The following is a 10162-nucleotide window of genomic DNA, read 5'->3' on the forward strand; positions in this document are numbered from 1 at the left end:
CAAAAGATTAGGACATAATTTACGAAAACCTACCGATGCCTTCTCCATATAGATTGTAATTGAAGATATAAATGTTATAAAAGATGATTCAAAATCCCATTGATATAAAAGTATTCGCCAATGAAAGCTAAATAAGTTTTGTACATATCCATAGAATTCCATTGAAGGATTTAATAATAATAGATTTGTATAGCGCCTCGTATTTAGTCTGTCATATTTACGACAGTTTCCCATCATCTGCACCGAATAGATATGTTTTTAGCAAGGATTTGAATATACATCCTTAATATTTGATGGCCGCCTGTTCCACAGTTTAGGAGCAGCAACAGAAAAGCTCCTGTGTCGTGTGTTGAAATCCAATACGAATAAAAATCGAAATCGAAAGTTGCAAGGGGAAAAAGATAACAAACCCCACCCAAAATGGCGATTTTACAATTGTTCAAAAAAAAAAAAAAAAAGGAAATACTACAAACTAGCCATTCATCCGTTTATATAATGAATTAAAATCATTTGTGGGTAGATCTTCATATATGATATGTATTTCTTTATCTGGATGACTCTTCTCTCGAATAACACCTACAAAGATAATATATATTTATATACCGCGCGCAGTTCCATGATGATATGCATGCTCCGGGCGCTACAAAGTCTTACTTTCGTAATAGACCGTAAATAGAGGAGTTTTTTTTTAAAATTTAATTTTGAACGTTTCTTGTTCAAATGATTTGGGTTTCTATTTTGGTACTAGAAAAAGGTCTTTTGGGAAAGGAGTAGGGTATACGTCCAGGAACAAAAGGGTCGTAAGAGATCTTCATGATAGTTAGACCCGTTTCCATGCAAACTCTTAAACGACAGGTACAAGATCTTAAAATTTATTCTTGATTTAATACTTAACCAATGACATTCTTCGGGGGCTGGTGTGATAATCTAGTTCCTGGGTTAAGGTTAGGGTGATTCGTTGTGCAGTCTAGCCTTGATAAAAAAGAGAGATCGAACCAGTGTATGAGTTGCATCCTTATGAGATACCGAATGTTCCTGATTTTATACATATAATTAATTTGAATTGCCATATGTTCTGAATCGATGGATAACCAGGATTTTTAATTTTCTTAACTGGTAGATTATTGTCAAAGTTGATATATCAGATTTGTATAGTGAATACTTTGATCCAATCATGATGAAAAAAAAACTTGCTGTTCGGATGGAACAAGCCTCGTGACTTTCCCTCATAGCGCATTGTATGTCGTCCTTTGACTTTGAGCCGGATTATTACAGAACAGTAGCACGCTAAACCCCAATATGCACATGGGACCTCATATTTCGTCCCATCCGAACAAATATTAGTTGTTCCTTACTGATAATGGTTGATGGAATCACCAACTTACCTATAATATCCCTCATAAGTTCCATTGATACGGCTCCGTCTGCTGCTCCAAACTCAGCTACTGTAAATGGTTGACTTTTAGGATGTGAAGTACTGAGCATGTTTTCTAATAATAACACACATATATATATATATATATATAATTGAGGGTGATTCAATCCAGAAATCAAATATGACTTGCAAAGCTAATTATGTGGTCTATCTAAACGGGTACGATAGTACTATGGACCAGAAACTGACCATGTTGTTGGATGCAATTCAAAAAGCGAATTCGCCACATCTATGCAGAATTGGTTAAAGAAGAAGCATGCCAATTTTTATGTCGATCGGATTTGGATTGACGGAGCCTTAGACTTTTTCGAAGAGCTTCATCCCCAGAACAACAAGAACAAGATGAGTAGCTGTTAGGGACCAGTTTCTAGTCCAAAAATATGCAACGGGTGTTCTAAAGGAGAAAACTGATGACCAACTGAATATTCGAATGAAAATCTCCATCCTTCAACAAATTTGGCACCCGGAAAACAGAACAATCCAAGTCAGTACCCACATGGAAAATTCTAAAATTAATGATTTATTAGAATGTAAACAAAAGATTATTAAAAAATATATGCCCTCCTTAAATCGGTTAATTGGATAATTGATTATTAATAATGTTAGATGTTATATGTTATTATCTGGAATTGTTTCGTAACCATGCTATGACTTAACGTCATTGCCTGCTATTACTTTAATAATTTATGACCTGAAGAGGAACTGGAGAACTGAAAACATTAGTCAAGAAGTATGTGTTTATTTATTTTTTCAACGTAATAATTTATATGCATGTATATCCAAAAGTAATGGCACAGCCGTAAAGCTGTACTACTTTATTTCACGATAAACGATGACAAGATAAAAGGTATACCGAGACAACTGATTTCGACAAGGTTAATGATACTGTCCGAACTGTCCTTTACTTTAGTAGTCCTCAATGTTTGGACATCAATTGCCAAGGTCCTATTTATCCCAATTTTTATTACCCCGACGGAGCCCAAGGATTGAAACGTGTACGTAAAATTTAATACGCACTCAAAAAGAAATATATGTACAACAATAACATAATTTACCCTGCCCGGTGTTAGTTACAGTTAAAAATAATGACCCATTTGACAAGTCTCACATTTGATAACTTTTTTTCAGTGCACGCTTCCGGTGTCGGTTCTGTAAACTTTGCTAAGGGGGGATTATATCTAAACAATCCGCTGTACAGCGTAAACAAGAAACATTTGGACAGATTAGCGGTTTTGCTAGTGACAAATCACGTCAACAACCACACCTGTTAAATGGACTAAAATCCTTCCACATAGAATAACAACGTTCTATTCTCTGAAATATATAAATTACTACGTCTATCAAGGCGGTATGATGTGCCGTTAAACATAGACTTATAGGCTTACAGCTCGTGAACCCAAAAGGCTTTCGCATTACCACCTTCAAACAGATTGGTTCTTCCTGTCAATAGATTAGACTTAGAATTGTTCTTTCCAAGTCCTAACTTTGTTCTCATCATGATATTAATGATCAAATCATCATTTCAAATGTTAGTTTAGTTATGCGTCATGAGATTAGCCAGTTTCTGCACGGAAGTATAGTCTCGATTAGACATGCAGTATGTATTACTCATATCTTTTGTTAAAAGCGACAGATGGGATACTGTAAAATTATAGTCTCAATTATTCAGGCAATATTTATTTTAAAACTTCAACCAACCTACTCGTGTCAAAACCCCGTCTTTACAATTATCATAAAATTGTCTATTTCTCCACGCCACCTCGCCATACGATGTCCCTGCTTTACCTGGATTCATCACATTATGAGATAACAATCTTCGAGACATCATGGATGCACCCCTGGAAAAGTAGATTAAATGTTATAGAATAACCTTTCGATTGCAAACAAAATATGACCTTGAACCTTTCATCTGGAACAGTATTGGTCTACTTTCTATACGATTTAAACAGTAGTGTAGTGATGACTTTTATGAGTTTATGGCAAAGGGTGTCTTGTCATTACTGTAAGGCATGTTTTCATAAGCGAAGGATTTTTCGGCGTGGTTTCCCATTGTTTCATAGTGACTGGTATTGTATCAGTTTGATAGTGAATGGAATTGTAGTATGCTTGAAGTCAATGACTGAAACATACGAATTCTCAAAAATCAAAAAATTAATTAACGTTTCCAAGCTGTCAACAAGATTTCGTAACATACGGGAATAACCCAAGAAGCCATAATCCTTGAACATGAATCTTGGGTGTTCCTCAAACTGACCAGCAGTAAATATTCGAATCGGCGATACTATCACTTTGACGGACTTGTTAATTATCTCTCTATCTTAACTCTTTATCTTCTTCAAACAATGTTTAAAATTATTTACAAATGAATGAATGAATGAAATATTGTTTAAGGGCAGGTCAGCTCCAACCGGGCTATATTCCGCCAAACATATGGTGATGCTACGAGACAAACTAGAAACAAATAATCACACTATTATACTGATGTTATTATATCGATTCACTTAGGTACATTATGTAGGAAATCTATATTATCGCGGAGAAAACTTTGGCTTTAGAACATAGCGGTTTCAGAATGATATCAATGAAGTAGCTAAGGTTTTGGGTACTACTAATTGGTCCGCCTACTATTGGCCTGAACGTTAACACATTTTATATTTACAACTTCATGATTAGTTCGTCTTACAGCATCTTGAATTAGCTTAATTACTTTTGTGTACTTTTGGCAATCCATAAAAAGTACGCAATGCTTGGATTGAAGTTCACAAGATATTCTTGTTCCTCCTTTAATAGCCTTCCAGTGTAGCCGGTGTCTTTCCGTTATATCAATTAAACAGCAAAAACACCAACCTGTCATAAGCAAAGGAATCATATTTTATTGAAGTATAAGAAAACAAAAACATTTAAAATTCAATTTCTAGCTAATTCTTTCATCGTGTAACAACGAATCGTCGGGCCATTTTATTGTGTTTCTATGCTATCACAATAACGTTACGACATTCGCTTTTTTTACATTTATTAGCCGTAGGCTTGGGTTGTTTTATCTTCGCATATATTTCATTTTTAACCACGTTTTCTTCCGAATCAGTATATTTGAATATTTTTTGTTGTCTTATTTCACACATTTTAACGTATACTGAACGCCATGGAAAACGCATCACTTTTTTACCCAAATATTTTATTACTAGGTGGTTTTGTATGTATAATATTATGCAATACTATGAACTATTGTTTCACACAATGCTCCCAAACGCAAAAGATATCGGGACGTGTGAAAAAAAAGAAATGCACGAGATGCACATGAAAAACCCAATATTCACGTGCAGCATTGTGTGTGAGCCCTTTAAAAGCATGTTTTCAACTTAATGTGCAGTACATGAACTGTGAAACGTCAATCTGTCGTAATTTGTTGTTGGACGTGTGAAGGAATCGAGCTAGAGATGCCGAGACATACTAAAATCAACGGAATGAAGCCATGGGAATGTCCAGGGCTGGCATGTCTACACGTGCTAGTGCCAGACACTTCAATTGTCATCAGTCCACTATTGTAAGATTGGTGGAACGTGTTCGAGTTACTGGATCAACACGTGACCGTCAACGTTCTGGTCCACAACGCGTTACAACCCAGGCTCAAGACCGCTACATCCGGGTCACTCATCTGCGTGACAGATTCCGCCCAGCGACTCGAACAGGTGCAGCAGTCGTCGGAAGACAAGGACCAGTAAGTGCCAACAGCGTAAGACGTCGTCTAAGAGAAGTAGGACTCAGTGCACGACGACCTTGTGTTGGAGCTATCCTCCGGGATTATCACCGTCAGCGGCGTTTGCTATGGTCTCAAGGACACCAGACATGGAGAAGAGTAGACTGGCAAAGTGTGCTCTTCAGTGATGAGAGTCGCTTTCATCTTTATCACGCTGACGGCCTTCAACGTGTGTGGAGACGTCTTGGGGAACGTCTTGCAGACTGCTGCGTCTTCGAAACGAATCGATGGGGTGGGGAAGTGTAATGGTGTGGGGAGGCTTCACATTTCATCACCGGACCGCCCTACACATTTGCAAGGGTCGCGTTAATGCTGTAGCCTACCGTGATGATGGCCTGTTTACAATATGATTGTGTTATACGAAAAACTAAATGATGCGTTTTCCATGGCGCTCAGTATATTTATTTTTATCGAATGAATTTTTTCTTTCCATTAAGAGACCTAAAGAGCAGAATTAGGATTTTATAGACAGGTCATAAAGTATGGTTATACATTTTCGGGTAGGCACCGCTAGGCCATAAAAATCGTTCCAATCGCATCATGTCAATCAATGTTTGTTGTAGTAGTTATTTCGCACTTTTACTGCAATGAAAATGAAGTTTGTTCATTTTAAGGGCAAAGTTAAATTACTTTAAATGCTTGGTAGCATTACCCCTTGATAAGACATGGTGATAGGACAGAGAATATCGATTTAAAAGAACTGAATGGCAAATAACGAAAACGAATGGCGAATTAGTCTTTGCCATTCGGATGGCGAATATCCTCTACTTATTAAAAAAGGTCACTTAAATAAAAACAACAACACAATATTAAAATCCGTAGACGTGAGAAGAGAGATGTGTGAAACAGAATGGAACGGGCTATATAAAAATAGCTGCAACAGACTGCTAAATAACCGTAATATCTGTGTTGATGACCTAAAAGTTATCGTGAGTAATATTATAATAGTGATGTCTAATCTTGTGTTTCAGTCAGCAGCCACTTCACTTGGTTTATTCCCCGAAGGCGCAGTTATTGACCTAACGGATTAAAGGAGGTCGTTTTCGACGCCTTCGTCGGAATCCAGCTTTCAGGGATTAAAATGAATTAAAAATTGTAATAATTTAGTTATAGATTGTTATGATAAGAATTTACACTTTCACAATCTCCAATGTGAATTATTAACTAACATTTTAACATGTTTGGAATATAACTTTAATAAATATAAACAAATTAATTTAATTTTGCAAAATATGACACCCTGTCTAAATAGTCGACTTAAATTAATTCCTCTTCTTCGTGTCTACTTTTTAATTCCTGGAGCTGGCTTTGGATTTCGGCATATTTATATTAAGATTCATATTGAATACTTGGATGATATGATGATTTTCGTTATTAGTTGCCAATTGGTGAATAAAATTAAGAGTGAACATAAATTTCATAAAATCTTTAACGCCGTTAATAGGGTCCTAATAACAGCATGCCTCCCTTCAAATTAAAGCCGACAAGTTCATATCTGCGCCTTCGTTAGAAGGATTAATTTTGGTCACGCTCTGTAAAGGTGGCGTCGTGGGAATGAAGTCAATGTAGTCAAAGTCATTGTAGCTGGGATTAAGGAGTTTTATTTCGTATGCTCTATTTAAATCACCAATGACATACGTATATAGTATCTGTCGAGTATAATTAAACTGTAAACACATTTATTTTCTACGGAAGCGTATATGGGCCATGTCGACATCCTCCGAAATACTTTCTCGAAATACCGTGATCACAAGATATTTTTCTGAATATCCCAATTTAATGTTCTCGAGGGAACATCATGGTTTAGAGGTTCTATTTGAAATACACGGTGGGTTAGAGACTATATCCGAACTACAGGGTACATAATTGTTTAGAGACTCTACGGGATATATCATGGCTTAGAGACGCAATCTGAACTGCAGGGTTACATTTTGTGTGTGACAGTCGTATCTGAAATTTTGAAACCAATATTGAATTCATTATCCCTAAAAACCTTATTTTACAAGCAATATCCCCAAGGACAAATATCGCCATTCTGGTTTCTATTTTGATTATCGTTTTATATTTACAGCATCTGGACAATTCATAATTAGGTTTTTTAGACAGAAGTTAAACCCAGAAACCATAAGACATATTACAAGCCACATCCAACGGAAAACAAATGACGATTAATTAAAATTCCACAATTTTAGATTTTGCCAGTCGTTTAGAATTTCTGCCATCAAGAATTCACGAAATTTATTTTTGAGATCAGAGTTAAACCCAGCAACCCTTAGACACATATATAAGACATATAACAAAATTCTGCAATTTTGGATAAACTTGTGCAGGCAATTTTGAATTTCTGCCATCATTACTTCTCGAAATTCATTTTTGAGATCAGTAAATGACATGTGACAAGTCATATCTAACGGAAAAATGGCGATTCATTTAAAATCCGTCGATTTGTATTGCTTCGATTTGGATTTTCGAAAGTTATCTTTAAATTCAGAGGCATCGAAAATCATATGAATGACATAACAAAATTCATATCATACGAGATTATCGCTGCCTTTTTTTTTTGAATAATAATAATAATAATAATAATAATAATTTATTCTTATATAGCACATTACTATATACAAATAGTATCTCAACGCGCTTTACAATATTGTTGGTAGAATGTTGAAGTAAATTATTTCAACAATGCTAAATATTTAGAATTGGTTGTAATATTCTTTAAACAAAAACGTTTTCAACGACACTTTAAAGGACTCATATTTTTCATTATTTCTAATTGTAACAGGCAATTCATTCCAAGCCTTCGGTGCGCTGTGCATAAATGCTCTATCCCCATATGTTTTGTTGGGCTTCATATTTGGCAAGTTGAGTCTGACAACTTCTGATGAACTTGTTAAACGTTTCGGTGTTTATATGCAAATAAGTTCAGTTAAATACGCAGGATCGAAGGATCGAAAATTAATTTAAAGGTTAAACATAAAATTTTAAAGCGAAAGCTTTGTACAATAGGAAGCCATTGAAGATCTCGAAGAACGGGGGTCATATGTTAACGGAGACGTGTCCGAGTCACAAGCCGTGCTGCAGTATTTTGAATTCTCTGTAGTTTCTTCAGTGTTGTTAAAAATAGCACCGCATTACCAAATTTGGCAGCCATTTTGAATGAAATGCCCGGCACCATATGAAAAATACATTTTTTTTATATTAATGTTTATCAAATCCTATATTTCGGCACGTTTCGCTTGCATAACCACTCTGTATTTGAGGAATTTAAAAAAAAATTATTTATCCTCCCACCACTAAAACACACTGATTACGAGATATCGCTCTGCGAAAATTCCTGAAGACCGCCATAATGAATTACGTTAATTACGTCATTTTACCTTAGCCGTATTCGATATGATTTTGTCTGATATATTTATCATTGAACCAAACAGCATTGGCTTCTTTTGCAATTTGTTTAGGGCAAAACGTTATCCCTCCCCGTCTAGAAAGGGGGTAGCTTGTTTAATATAACTCGATTTCCTAATATTAATAAATGCTTTACTTACCGTGGCTATTGATTAGAAGGTAAACAGACTGTCTTTCTTGTCGTATCACGCTCTGTGACAATCATGGATAGCTTGAATGCCTTTGTGTCTCCGCACACGGGCGAGTGATATGCTCTGATAAATATGTGTTAGCAATGCTCTCCTATTGGTCGAAATGGGTAGATGGTCGTGTGTCGTGTCCAGGGCTTACACTGACATTCAAATTTTTCCCACCAAAATGAATGATAATTTTAATATAAAAAAAATGTTCATATTTTTTTCCGCCAACTGGAATATTTCATCTGCCAAAAATGAGTGATAAAAAAGACAACATCTAACAATGTTATGTCTCAGCAAGGCTTATTATAAAACAATTACCGATATATACAATACAATATACAACAAATTAAAACATCTGTCTTTATATAATATAGTAGAACAGTTTGGATTTATTAAGATCAGATTTTATTTTGGTGACTTTAGTCTATTTGATCATTCGTACTGCACAATATATTTTCAGTATTTACACGTCAAATCACATCCAAGAAATGCCAATTTTCTATAGAGTTGTGTGTTGGTTTACAATAGGCCTATTGCTATTTTCAGGTACCGTAAAGGTATTAGAATATGAACCCCTGATAGAATGATATAAATGTCAATTATATTTGTAAGACATGTTTATAATTATACCAGTCATTCACTTTTAAAGCATTTTGGTGATGGTAATATGATACAAATGACGAACTGTTTTCTTGCTCAAGAATCGTCACTATTTAACTCGTTCTTACGTTTTCGACGAGTGGTGATTACGTAATTTGAAATAATGATGTCCGATAGGCGTGCTTGTATATTTTACATGTCGTATATGAAGCCACGGTAAACGGAATTCAACTATCTAAATATTTAATTCTCTTCGAAAGAAACTGTCGGCCATTTTAATTACATATATTACCATTTTCTTAAAGACGAAACGAAACATCAAATAATCACTGCTTGGATTAATCATTAGGAGTAAATAATGACTTGACATAAGGTTTATATACATCATTGGCAATTATCAATCAACTAATCATTAATCCAAGACAACTGATTAGTATTACCCATTGACGCGATCCGGATTATCAGCCAGTTGATTAATTTATAGTAGGCTATCCCGCCATGTGATTGACACTCAATAATGGTTAATCCAGGATAAATACGATTAAAAGTTTAAGATTTATTTCCGCCAATTCTCACAAAGAATCGCCAGTACCGCCAAACATTATCGCCAAAATCAAATTTTAATCGCCACTTTCATATTTTAATCGCAAATTACGACTTTGGCGACCGACAGTGTGAGCCCTGCTGTACAGCGCAGTGGACGCGAATCCATTCGCTTTATTTTATTTATTTATTCTTGAAGTAAAGGTTACTTTAGTCGATGATGTTTCTGAATGTCCGTTT

General features: G+C 35.4%; 1 long non-coding RNA gene across 1 annotated transcript; it reads right to left on the reverse strand.

The window, feature by feature from the left end:
- Positions 1–483: 483 nt before the first annotated feature.
- On the reverse strand, positions 484–3270 carry LOC130013663 (uncharacterized). Its single transcript, XR_008788872.1, has 3 exons — positions 3134–3270; positions 1386–1490; positions 484–576 (listed from the first exon to the last, which is right to left on the reverse strand). It is a non-coding gene; the product is annotated as an uncharacterized LOC130013663 (long non-coding RNA).
- Between the last annotated feature and the right edge of the window lie 6892 nt (positions 3271–10162).

This window comes from Patella vulgata, chromosome 7 (assembly GCF_932274485.2).
Source record: "Patella vulgata chromosome 7, xgPatVulg1.2, whole genome shotgun sequence".
In the NCBI taxonomy this organism is placed as follows: domain Eukaryota; kingdom Metazoa; phylum Mollusca; class Gastropoda; family Patellidae; genus Patella; species Patella vulgata.